This window comes from Nylanderia fulva, unplaced genomic scaffold, assembly GCF_048542155.1.
Source record: "Nylanderia fulva isolate GAGA-0341 unplaced genomic scaffold, ASM4854215v1 Scaffold50, whole genome shotgun sequence".
NCBI classification, from domain to species: Eukaryota; Metazoa; Arthropoda; class Insecta; order Hymenoptera; family Formicidae; genus Nylanderia; species Nylanderia fulva.
This window is the reverse complement of record NW_028190588.1, coordinates 475,961-489,402: the sequence shown is the minus strand read 5'-3', so window position 1 is coordinate 489,402 and position 13,442 is coordinate 475,961. Positions and strand designations below refer to the sequence as shown.

The 13,442-nt window shown below is 40.8% G+C and overlaps 1 long non-coding RNA gene and 1 pseudogene across 5 annotated transcripts in view; one reads left to right on the top strand and one right to left on the bottom strand.

The window, feature by feature from the left end:
• LOC114933954 (uncharacterized) overlaps positions 1 to 13,442 on the bottom strand; it is a 213,350-nt pseudogene that overhangs the window by 111,068 nt on the left and 88,840 nt on the right. The window lies entirely within an intron of this gene.
• LOC114933958 (uncharacterized) overlaps positions 1 to 13,442 on the top strand; it is a 187,222-nt gene that overhangs the window by 167,623 nt on the left and 6,157 nt on the right. For 2 of the 4 annotated variants that reach the window (XR_014925716.1, XR_014925719.1), the window contains 2 exons: positions 1,408 to 1,511; positions 1,596 to 2,091. This is a non-coding gene — a long non-coding RNA (uncharacterized LOC114933958). Of the gene's footprint in view, positions 1 to 1,407; positions 1,512 to 1,595; positions 2,092 to 13,442 lie in introns of those variants that run through there. The other 2 variants (XR_014925717.1, XR_014925718.1) reach the window with 2 other exon arrangements.

The following is a 13,442-nucleotide window of genomic DNA, read 5'->3' as shown; positions in this document are numbered from 1 at the left end:
ATATTTTTGCAAGCTTTAATATCCAAGCGAAATTTAAATGCAAGAGAGCTGATACGCTGCATAGCAATAAATAAAGAACCTAATATACTTTTATTGTATTTGAGAAAATCATTTTTGTACAGATAGAAGAATATTAAGTATATATTGTAAAAATTTTTTTTTTTTTTTTAATATAGGTAGGTAGTAATTTCAAGTTAATTAAGGTTCGCATTGCATTTCGAAATTGATAATAATGAATGAATATATATATTATATATATATATATATATATATATATATATATATATATATGTGTGTGTGTGTGTGTGTACAATAAATATAGAGACATAAATATTGTATTATATTTTATCTGTATTGCGTGGTTGGAAATGTGCTCGCAAAATTCCTCCATGTTCTCGAACTTATGGGCAGCAGTGTACCGATATTGTTACGAAACCACGTACTTCCGTTAGCGAGCGAGTCCCTAAGGGATTCTTCGTCGGGATATCTCGACATCTCCGTTCGTTCTCCGTTTTCTCGACGGTATTCACTTAGAACAAACGAAAATATTTGGTCGCTTCTTCCGCTGTCGTCGTCAGGTTCTCCTCCTATGCGACGCAGGGGGATAATCGATACCGCGAAAACTTGTTCCCGCGAGGGAGAGGATCTAACACCTCTCACGGCGAGAGAGCCTTCCCGAAAGTCCTGCGTGCGACGCGAACGGTTCGCCTGGTATTCATTCCATTCAAAGGCGACCCCGCCTCGAGGTTCCTGAAGGACTCGTCGATAATTCCTGCCCTCGCTTCCGTTGTTCAAGCCACGAAGTCTCGTTTCCCCTTAATCTTTCGCTTCGTTCATCCCCTGCCCTCACCCGCGGAATCCGCCATCTTTATTCATAAGATGGGAACCTTCCTCTCGCAGTTGGGAGAAACGGAGGAGGATTAGAGGGAGAAGGGTGGAAAAATGTTAACCCACTCGGAAGGGAAAGGGATGCAGATATGATTGCCACACCGGTGGCGATTCTTCTGTCGCACGAATATTCATTTTTATCCCTCTCTGCGTTCTATTTCGTCCTAGATCTCATTTCAGCAGACGCGACGACGTTCGCTATTCTAGGACAGGGTGTTCCCGCGCGATTTTATATACACGTATTATGAATAAAGATTGTCAGATGCAATAAATCACGACGAATTGTGAATAAGTTACGTGAAAATTGAAAAATCAAGAAAGATTTGGAATTTTTTTAAATAAAAAAAAAAATTTCGTCGGTGAAAAAAATGAGAAATTATATAAACGAATATATAACATATAATATATAATATATAATAATATAATATATAATATTATATATATATATATATATATATATATATATCATATATATTACAATATCATTCTAACATTTTATAATTTTCTTACATTTTTCAGATTAACAGCGTCGTGAAGCTCGATGTCTCGTATTTTTGGAAGAAACTTTGCCGTTCGTTTTCGCCCTTCTAGAATAAACCCGACCAGAGAGAAGTCAACGACAGGTAACCGTGAATTACCGGGCGCTAATTACTAATCTCACAGCGAGTCATTAACGCGTTTTCAATTGTTCTCCGTCTGTTTCCCAGGTTTCTCGCGACGCCTCCCGTGCCTTTAATTGAACGCTCTTCGCAGTTTCCACGATTTTTCCCGGTCGACTACCCTCCGACGCGGCGCCGGCCACTCGTTCGGGATGCATTTGAGCCCAGAGTCTGGACCGGGTCCAGATTCCCTCGTTTTCTTCCGTGTCGCCTGGTCTTCTCCGCTCGACAAAGTTCTGCAGCGGACAGACCGATATCGCGCGTAAATTGATTGCCATTGATTTCGTAGATTTTCGTCGCCATTCTGCGGCGAATCGAGAAAATTATGGCGATTCCATTTTTTACATTTCACCCACCTAGATCCACTTCACTCATACTATTCATTCGAAAACCAATTATTAAAAAAAAAATGGAAATATAACAGGTAGGTAATATAAATAAAGGAAGTGTAATAAGTGTAATCGAGAAATCTAAATTTTATAACATTTTATAATATCAAGAGAAAATGGAAAATATAAACGTGGAGAAAAATTTTTCAATTCAACATCCGCATGGTTTAATAGCACGGTCGAATAAATTCCATCTCCAATTATATTTTTAAGTCGATTTCTGCGTAATGCATATAAAGGCGACCGACAGCGATAACGCGTGAGAAACGCTAATAAACGAATATAATGCAATATTATTTTCGCGCACACACACACATAATCGTTCAACGGAGACTCCATTCCGTTTTCGCCCGTTAATGAAAGTATATCGCTCGGCCGACACGAAGCGTGGCGGTATCAGCGAGAGACAAATACGGATCTGTCAGTGCGGTTCGTTTTGACGCGAAACGATCTTTTCGAAATTATCGAGCCGAAAGGGATCCACTCGCGCGCTCGTGCACGCGCGAACGATTCTTCATAATCGTCGGCGGGATTGAAATATACGGTGTCGAAATAATGAAGTGCGTACACGGCCGCGCACTCTCTCTCTCTCTCTCTCTCTCTCTCTCTTCGCGTTGCTCGCGGGATTTGCATGGAGAAAGACGAATGAACGTGTGGACGTGACTGGTGTGGTCGCGTATTAATCCCCTGATGCACTCTATTCCACTCTCGGCTTACCGAAAGGGTATTTTATGTATGTATATACATATATTCAAAACGGCGACGAAATATTTAGATTGCCTGTGCACCGTAATCCGATAAATATGCAACAAGATAAAACGCTGCATTGAAAATAAAATTAGGATAGGCGATTCAACGATGCCTCTCCGTCCTTCGGATTCTTCGATATAAATTCGCGTATCGATGAGCGTAAAACAAAAGTTCCATTTATTAATGTCCCTTTCTTCTTATTATTTATCACGCATATCATGTGTTTCGCGTTTAAGGATATCATTATCGCGTACCTAAGGAAAATCATGCGGAAGTAAATTGCTCTCTGACGCGATTATACGTGGGTTTTATTTCCTAAGGAAGAGAGGGCGGCCTCATCTTCGTCCCGGGTAGAGCTTTGCCAAGGGACAGACGTTTGTCTTACACCGTGACCTTCGATAGGGCGTTTCCCCGAGCTCTCAACCATCCCCGATAAAGGGAGAATAACGTCCCAACTCGTTTCTGCGCTGAGAAAAAGAAAGAGAGACACTTAGATTTCAGACACTTAGAATAGAGAGTCAGGGTCGGTTAAAGACCCTTGGATGCTACAAAGAGACCTTAACAAACACAGCCTTACCGTTTTCGCGCAACCACCCGTGTACGTTTACCCTCCCTTATTTTCCTCGCGGATCATCGCGCCGCGGGGGCGGAAATTCAACTTTCCTCCCCTCGTTTTTCGATCCAGCTACCGAGTTGTTAACGACTGTCTAATTTACCTGCTGCCTTCTCTCTTTTTTCTTTCATTAGTCTTCATCCCCTCGCACGAGCTCTAATTGCAGGGAACCTTTCCTTTTCGCTTATAATGTTCCCGGTATTTATAACTTTGAAATTACTCCGCCATTCGTTAAAATTCTCGACGATATGCGATAATTTGGACACGAATTACCTACAATATTTTCCCGTTTATACGTCAATACGATATACGAAGCATTGTGTAAAGCGCGCTTTTTAGAGCACGAAATGCCTGACTTTAAATACATCTCCCTATCCCGAAGGCGTAGGGAAAACGCGGCTTTCGCAGAAGTTTACAAGCACGAAACGAGAGGGTTTCGCCCTTTCGCAAACGATGCATGTATATGTACACAATACGCGAACCTTCCCCTTTGGGGGAACCTTCCAAGCCAATAAAAATAAAACTTTGACAGATACCAGTTTTCACGCGGAATCGAGTTCACAGCGTGACATAAAACTTTGAAGTTAATGCAAAATATATGTTAATTATTCAACGTGAAATCTTTTCCGGTTCCTCTCTTTATAGCGCCATAAAAAAAGAACACTACATAATAAGCAGAAAAAGGGATATGATTTGTTATTCCGGGTATTTTCTCAAAAAAAAAAAAAAAAAAAAAAAAAAGAGAGACGAAACGTATCTGACCTCAGAAAGAGTCCCCCTTTTATCGATCGTTGACGCAATCTCGATAAAAAGGCCGTTGTGTGCAATCGATTCCAGAACGGGAGGGATCCTTCTCGGACGCGACCGAGAGATGAGTATCGTCTCTTCGCTCTTGCCCGATAAACGGAGCCATTTTGCTTTCATGATACATAAAGCAAACGTGACGCGCAATAGAAGCGCGCGCTTGCGGCTCTCGACCGCTCGTGCCACGAATACGCCGGCGTGAGCTTAAACAAAAAGTATCTCGGAGAGATCTCGCGGAATGACGCACGTCGCATGCTCCCTCTATTTTTCCCTTCCGGAATATTCCGAATAATACAACGCCATTCTTACGCGAATGAGATCCACTCTCCCCCTCCAATGATATCAACTTTACACACCGCCGAGGACTATATCGCCTCTCCTGTTCTCCATCCAGGTACGTCGAGAAAGTATTATACAGGGTGTCTAGCGGTCAGGGAAAAGTCAGGAAATTTTACTATTTTTATCTGGATTTTTTCATATTATTCTACATTTGTCTCAATAATTTGACATTTTTTTATTAAATAAATTAAACTTTCCCTTCACTCCCAGCATGCTAATTTTTTGCGTTGTTAAAAATCGATTTATCTAAAAGCGACATGTTCGTTAATTTATATTTTCATCGTCGTGTTATTTTATTTCAATGTGTTTGATAGAGACAAAACTAAAAAAATTTGATATAATATAAATGAAAAAGATGATTATTTAAATAGTTTGTAGCGACATGTTTGTTTCGATTATCGTACATAATGCAGATTGTATAATTGATTTAAATTTTTGTTGTTTTTAATTTTCGAACATTTTCATTGTTGACAAAAATATCTCACAAGAATTTCATGATTTAACATTTAATTGATTTATCATATAGATATATGCAAATTATATAGTTGAAAAAAATAATACTAGAAAATCAGGGAATCTTTTTTATTGAGTCTGCTGGACCCTGATATATAAGTTCAGTCTCCTCGAGATGGGAAATTTGGAAAACTGACGCGAGCGTATAATTCCGATCGTACGTGTATAGGTATCTAATTACAGTCTATCATGTAACTGGGGATACCTGTAACTGGGAACCATAACCGGGAACCTTACGGCGAATAAGAGCAGGTTCCCTCTTATCGTCAAGAGCGCGATCCTTATCTCGGACTTTATGATCCTTTTAGGGATGCGTCTGCATTCAGCCGTGGAATATATTTTCGCTCCCACTCCTCGCATCGAGAATCCAACGAAAGCTGCCCAATGGAGTTCTCTCTTAGAAGGGTAATCTACCCTCCGCTCGAGAAACATTTTATGACCCGGAAAGGCCGGATAAAATCGCGGTCGAGCGATGGATATCGTCGATGCCCGGGTTTCTCTCGGCGAGTCGACGAGAGAAACGAACGATGGCTTGGAGGTTCGATCCGAAGGCATAAACGCGTCACGTTTGTCGTACGATTTCATGGCGGAAGAACGGATTTATGTCACGGCGTGCGTGCGAATGGCCGATGGTTTTTCAAGGGTTAAAAGCGGGACGTCGTCGATTGACGCTAAATTAGTCCTCGCGAGAACGTCATCGTCGAGTGCACTTTTACAACGACCGGCTGCACTTGCGATCGCGAGTCATTCGGAGAGATTAACGCGCAAATTAATCCCGATGTGCGTGTGACCAACATTATTTTCGGATAAAATTCGCGGAACTTTTTCTCTTATTTCTCGGTGGAAAAAAAACTCGGTCGCCGCCGGCGAGTTATATCTAAGGAGGAGTTGAGTAAACTTGGTGAATAATTTCTACGGGCACTTAGTCAGACATTTAATCCACGCGAGAGAACCTTGATTATGCGCGCATTGCAAACTCGCTGTATAAGCGGCATGAAATATGCATTCATTTTGAAAATCAGTGCGACACCCCGTATATTGATTATTATGCCTCGCATATTATATATATATATATATATATATATATATATATATATTATATATATGTATTTATATATGTGCCATGTGGATTAAAACGTGTTTATTTTCAGTAATAAATCAAGATAAATTCTCGCCTATATTATACCTCGTTTGGTAAATAATTGCTCACGTGATAATGACGGATAAATAATTTCTTGTCAAACTTGAAGCGACCTAAATTTTACGCAAATTCAATGGATCGTAGTTAAAAATGCATTTAAATATCGTAGAGATTGCAAAACATACTTCCCTCGAATCATAGTAAATCAACGTAAATGGAGAGAGTCCGAAAATATGTATATATATGTATATGTATACACGCGGATCGATATTCGATAAAAATTGCCATCGCGTTCCGAATAGAAACACGCGGAGAAACATGCGTGTAAAACAGAAATTTGAAGCAAAAATTTACTACTGAAAATGTATCAACATTGCTATTCGAAAATTTTGATAGCTCGACGAACATCAATTCTCGAATGACTTTTAATTTCGCTCTCTGCGAATATTTATATTCTGCATATTTATATTCTATATATTATGTTGCGCAATTTAATCGATTACTTTGCATATATATTTATTCTACGTCGCGGTATATACACGCTTGTAATATATTTTTTCCACAGATTAAATTCTTTTATTCGCAGAATGGAACAAGTTACACATTGCGTTCCGCTCTGAAATTCGCGTGTGCAAAAGTAAATTGAAGATCGGAAGAAATTCGATGATATTAACAATTCAAAGGGGGAATTAAAGAAGACTCATTCGCGCGCGCACATACGTATATTGAATTACACAGAGGAGAGTGTGAGAGTAATTTCTTTTTTTTTTCCCTCTTTAATCTGATTCCGTCCGACCAATATCGCGGCTGATCCACTTGCTCGCGCTCAAACGAAACCCGGCGGGCGATTCTCGTTAAGCTCCGACACAACTGACCGTGGCGATTTGCTCTTCATACAGTGCGCGAAGCGCGCGCCAACCTCAGCTGTCAAAATGGCACGGGCCGGCGCCCGTTGATTGGCTATTACGCGTCAGCATTGTCCGCGGGACTCTCGCAGTGTATTGCGCGGCGCAGTATGTTTACAGGAATTACCCCGGCTAAATCGACAATACGGACGTCCGCCGGGCAGCTGCATCAACCCAACGGGTGATGCATCGCTGTAAACTTCAGCGAGACGTCGCCAAGGTATCAGAGGCACCGATTGCAATCCGGCCGGAACAATATGGGCTTGTACCACTTTATCCGACTGTTCCGCGCTGCTTCGCAAAAATTTGGCGATGGGACTTGATAAAGCGTATACATACCTGCTTTCCGTGTCGCTGACTGCGATTTTCGTTATTGTCGGATATATATCGCGCGAAAATGGGAAAGAGAATCTTTTTTTTTTAATACAGAATAAATGGATTAACGAAACAATGTCGACGTTTAGATTATTGAATAATTAATATGGTCGATGCGGTATTAATGGGAGGAAAGAGAGAACGGAATCATCGCTTATACATTTAATATTGATACTTTGAAATTTACCGAGGAAAAAAGGGAGAGAGAATTATTTTTTCAAGCAAATACACTATGATTAACGATTTTCATTAAAATATTCACCGCGGCTCCATTCATCGCGCGTCGTTCGCGCGGAATAATCTTACGCGCGAAAGCAATTCAAATCCGCGCGTCGGATTGCTGTAGATAGATAGCTTAATAATAATCGAACACCCGAGTGTGGAAACGTGAATACGCACGATTACGAGAGTGATTCTCCCCGTCGCGGCGCGGCAATGAGCAGCCCGTTGCTTTAGGCAATCCCACATTTGTGGAAATGATATCGGCTCAATGCTCGCGCGCGTCCATCGCGATCCAAACGCACTTTGACGATAGCCGCGCCCGGCTCTCTATCCCGCTGATTAATCCGATCGCGCCATCGCAAGAGCGACAAAAAAGCCCGGCGAGAATATCTCAATATCGTCTCTCGCCTCGCGCACGCCGGATTTCTGATAAAAAAAAAATCCCGCGCCCTCTTCTCCGTGCACGCATCGCCAAATGCAATGTATATCCGCGCCCGATGCGCCGATCTATATATGTGCATATATATATATATATATCTCGGACATTGATCGTCCCGGTAACAGTTACGTCCCCGCGTTATGGTGGCGCCGGCACCACCATAAAAATCAAACGTTATTTCCTACACGCGCTCTAATTTCTTGGTTGCACTGCCGTTTCATGCTCCCTCGATAAAATTGAGTATTATTGGCGGCAACTGTGTATGTACCTATTCCGATGTCTTTTTTTTCATTTTACGCGGAGGACATTCGTCATCGTTGGACGATTTTAAAGGCCGATATGGAATCAGGTGGCTTATGATCGGCAGGCAAAATCAGGCGTTTGTCACAGGCTCGGGCTTGCATCTGGTCCTTTTCAGCCTTATCCCATCACACTTAGGAACTCCAGCCCCCACTATTGGTATGGCATTATTGCCGATGGAGAGAGAGAAACTCATGACTAGGACAGAGGGTGGTTGGCTTTTCTTTCGGCTCATGATTGATCTACCTTTCAAAAATGCGGTTTAAACTGAGAGAAGGAAGAGGTTGGTAAGGGGCAGGGGATGATAGAAGCGGATTCAATGAGGAAGCCTTTGTATCAGAGGTCTATAGCATTGATTGGACGGACTTATTATTATCAGCCAATATGGACGAAAAGATAGGCATTTTCAATGCCAAATTACTGGATATTTACGATGCTCATGCACCGTGGAAGCAATTTCGCTATAAAAATTTACCGGCTCCTTGGCTCACGACTGAAATCCGCGCTGCCATGAAAAGTAGGGATATGGCTAGGCGCATTTGGAGAAGACGCAAGGGTGACGTTTATTACTCACGTTTTAAGGTACTGCGTAATCAGGTGCAAAACATGGTCCGCACTGCTAAAAGGGACTACTATTATAAGGTCTTCAGTCGTGCAAATGGAGCTGGCGAAGTCTGGGGTGGACTAAGACACCTTGGACTTATAAAACCAAAGGGTTCAGGCAGTTGTCTGTCGTGCAGTGTTGAGGATCTCAATAGCTTTTTTGTGCGGGAAGCTGGGCTATCTGAAATCAGCTTTGATGAAAATAATATCGACGACATCTGCTCTGGCGAGTTTGAAGATGCAGACTTCCACTGGGAGCACGTCATGCCCATCATGATCAGGCGAACAATTCTACGAGCCAAATCTAATGCTATAGGGTCTGATGGCATCTCGATCAAAATGCTAAAGTTGGTCATCGATGGCATCCTACCTATCTTGGAACATCTTTTTAATTATTCACTGATGAGTGGTGAGTTTCCTTCGCAGTGGAGGTCTGCTCTAGTTTGCCCGATTCCGAAGATCAAGAATCCTACATCTGTAAAGCATTACAGACCGATATCCATTCTTCCTGCGCTCTCAAAAATACTGGAACGAGTTGCGTGCGAGCAGATAAATCGATATTTGGAAAGGGAGGACCTTCGCGATTAATGTCAATCCGCCTACAGAAAAAACTATTCTACTCAAACATGTCTGATTAGGATGATAGATGATGTCAGACAGACAGTGGATCTTAGAATGGTAACAATCTCTGTTTTCTTTGACTTCTCAAAGGCGTTCGATAGAGTGAATCATAGACTACTGATCAAGAAACTAAAAGAACTAAATTTCTCTGACTCAACATTGACATGGATCTACTCGTACCTCAGTGGTCGGACACAGGTTGTCAAGGACGCAGTGGTGGGCACTGTCTCATCATCATCCTCTGTGAAGGTCGGGGTTCCACAGGGCTCTGTGCTGGGACCTTTGCTCTTCACTCTCTATCTTGCGGATTTTGGCAAGGTACTCAGACATTGCAGGTACAATTTCTATGCTGATGACCTTCAAATCTATCTACATTGTGAACCGAAGAATATTATCCATGCTGTTAAGAGCATCAATGATGACATCGATGCTGTTCTCCTTTGGTCAACTACCAACGGCCTTATTTTGAACGCCGACAAAACTCAAGCCATTATTATGGGCACATCGAGATATATAAACGCGTTATATAATTCTGCTCTCCCGGAAATAAGGGTGGATGGACATGCGGTCCACCAATACTTGTCATCTGTGAAATATCTTGGACTTGTCATTGCAAATAACTTATCCTGGGAAAAGCAGATTATCAACACTACAAAAAGGATTCGGACTACACTTTACCAGTTGAAACTCTGTAAACATATGTTCCCGGATATCTTAAAAATAAGGCTTGTCACGGCATTAATATTTCCACATATTGATTATTGTTGTGCTGCAATGACTGATATTACTGGTGAGCAAAGTTTAAAACTGTACAGAGGAGTTAATGCTTGTGTCAGGTTCATTTTCAACACGAGATTTGATGTGCACATTTCACCTTTTTATGAGAGGCTCTCCTGGTTAAAAATTGACTCACGAAGGCTTTATTTCGTTGGCTGCTTGACTTACAATGCTCTTAGGACAAAACAACCTACATTACTACATTCTAATTACAGGCAGAATACACATACATCGGAACGAACGACCAGAGCCACTAGAGAGGTTTTTATACAGCCACACTGTAGGACAGAGAGAGACATATAAAAGGTCCTTTCGGCTGACATCTATCACATTCTGGAATAATCTCCCTAATGATATTAGGCACAGTACTTCATTTTCGGATTTTAAGCAGAAGTTGTATGCGCATTTACTCGCCAGACAAAGTGCTGGTGCCAGTGATACATAGTTGTGCCTTATTTCTGAGGGCGATTTCTATCTGACATGCCTGTTCTTTATGCCTGTTCTTTATTCTTTATTCTTTATTCGATTTCATCTAACTACTGCAATCTCTTCTATTGTCTCGGACCTTAATGTATATTAGTCTTACTGACCTTATTTGATCTACTTTTGCATATATTTATTTCTTTTCTCTTTTGTAATCCACGATATAATTAGTCATGTAATTCTCATTTATCTAGCATTCAGCTTCATGTTGAGTTTCAAGTCATACTACTTGTACTTTGTTTTTATTGAATTTAGATGTTCTTACTTTGTATGTACTGGTTTTTGCGCCTGAGGGGATTCATCCCAGGGCGCCTACAAATAAAGCTTTATTCTATTCTATTCTATTCTATTCTCTCTCTCTCTCTCTCTCTCTCTCTCTCTCTCTCTCTCTCTCTCTCTCTGTGCATCGGCGAATAAAAAAATAATACTTTAGTGACGAACGATCTGTGTCCGGTACGCGTTATGATTTCGCGTTGGACAAACGCGCTTCTCTGTCCTTCGATGCTGTCGTATAAATTCGGGAAATAAAAAAAAGGAAAGAAATATATATGTGACCCCTTCCCCGCATCGCGGACGTATAAACCGACCGGATGCACTAAAGTCGAAAATATTTTTTATCCCGGCCCGGACGTAAAACTTCGGCGTATGGATTGGTCACCCGCGAGAATCTCGTTCTTTTTTCTCTGACGAATCAATAGCTCGTGATAATTTATAAATGCTCCCGTGTACCGTCCACGTCCAAGCGTATATGTGTGTGTTTTGTTACATATGATGGCTGCAGGGATATTTTTATCACGAAACGTTAATTTTCTCGATGTCAAGAAGAGTGTTATTCGCGATGTGACGACCGCTCGAGAGAATATTGCGTTTTAACCAGTATTAATCAGTATTTCAGCCAGCATTTTGATTGATTATGCATTTGCTGTAATAATTGCAATTAATATATGATTACGCGTTCATAATTTTAATAAATTTCATAATATTGTTCACATAAAAGTTTATTCGAGAAACATTTATTTGCAATGTTTTGCAAATATAATTATTTTCACAAACAAAGATCTGTTATCAATATATTATTTTTAGGAAAGATGCACGTACATGTTAAATTTAATTTGTTAATTCCAGATTATGTGAAATAATTTTCACGAGGAAAGAAAATTGTTATCGTCTTTTTAATAATTTCTTCATCAGCTATATTTTGCAATTTAGATGAAATTTGCTTTATACTTTAGTCTGTGTTAACACATGTTTCCCCCAGTCCAAGCACTAAGAGCTAACGAAAAATAATACGCGCGTTTCTAAACGAGCTCTGCAGCACCGTAATCATCCGGATAGGAGAGAAAATGAACATTCTACGTGGAGAGAGGTCCTTTTCTATCGAATGCGGGAAAAAAAAAGAACGAATCGAGCGTGTAATAAACGAGGGGGATAGCGAGAGTGCGGTACCAACCGAACGCCGAAAAGTTCGCGAACGGCCAAATGGATACGTTGTTAATGACTTGGCGACAGAAGTACGTAATTACATTTGTTTCCCGAATTAGAGACTCCCCGGTCATCGGGTTCCCGTTTTCCGCTCCGCCAATGAACGTTATGCGCTGCATCGCGAATTCAAGTATAGACCCGATTTTAATCGAATGATGTTGCATCGCCGCGAAAGATCTCTCATTCCCATTGTAATAAAGGTCAAAGTGCTAATAACTACCAGTGCTCCTGGATTTCATTGTGTATTATACTAACGATATCATCAAGTACGCTTGCAACCCTTCAACGAACGGGTATTCGGGTATCCAGACTTTTGATGAAAAGGAAAAAATTATATATATTGACAGAAGGATTAATCAGAAACATCATATAATTTAAAAATACGCATTTCGCTTCAAATTGATATGAAAAAATCAATTGATGAATCAAATTGATGAATAAATAATTTTTAATTATCCTTACATCTAAATTATTTTGGCACGTTTATTCGGCCTACTTTTTATGTTTTATTAATTTTAAATTTTACACGAGCGTTAATTTGTATTTTTATTGTTGATAATTATTATTATTTGACCAAATTATCTCGGCGACTCTTGAAATTTCGTGCAGATTTAAAATCACGCGGTCGACCTCTCTTCGTGTCTTATCCTCGCCGATTTATCAAAATCTCGGTGTTCTCGCGGCTTAATAAACGCCGAAAAATATCCGTCGCGTTTGGACCCGGACATAAATCATCGGCGAGCTGCGACATAAGGCAGCCGATCGTAAGGCAAATTAAAAGTTGCAAAAAAGAGCAGCGAGAGAAAGAACAAAATGCTACGTCTCGATAAATCAACACCTTCGAGCCACGCCATTCGCCGTCGGCGAATTCCGTCAAAACAAAAAGGAACATATTTTCCACAAAAGAAGATATTTTCCAAGTAAACACACACACACACACACGTATACAGACATATACTATGAAAAATTCTGCCTTTACGAGTAGCCGGCACTTTGCTAATAAAGTAGGTCGTAGCCGCGTTATCTGCCAACATCCGCGTTCCTGTTACACTTTAATAACGTTTTTTACTGCGGCAGCGCGCACGAATAAAATATAACGTTCTAATTAAGTCCTACGACCTTTTATCGCGCTAGTTTCA